Here is a 218-nt window from a genome sequence, read left to right as displayed (position 1 = left end):
TCTGGGTGGAACAATGTGTGAAGATATGGGCAGTGCAATGGTACAAGGGACAATGAAAAGTCAGAGTGGAAACAGATAGATGGAGAGGTCTGTGTGTACCCTTATCTCATTCCTCCTCCATTAAATTCTTAAGATAGGCATTTTCTTATGACATTTCTTCATGTGGTTAGAACAGCATGATGAGTATGTATGAATCTGTGAGGGGAAGTCATAGGGAG

Source organism: Anolis sagrei, chromosome 3 (genome assembly GCF_037176765.1).
Source record: "Anolis sagrei isolate rAnoSag1 chromosome 3, rAnoSag1.mat, whole genome shotgun sequence".
In the NCBI taxonomy this organism is placed as follows: Eukaryota; Metazoa; Chordata; class Lepidosauria; order Squamata; family Dactyloidae; genus Anolis; species Anolis sagrei.
Note: the sequence above shows the minus strand (reverse complement) of the source record.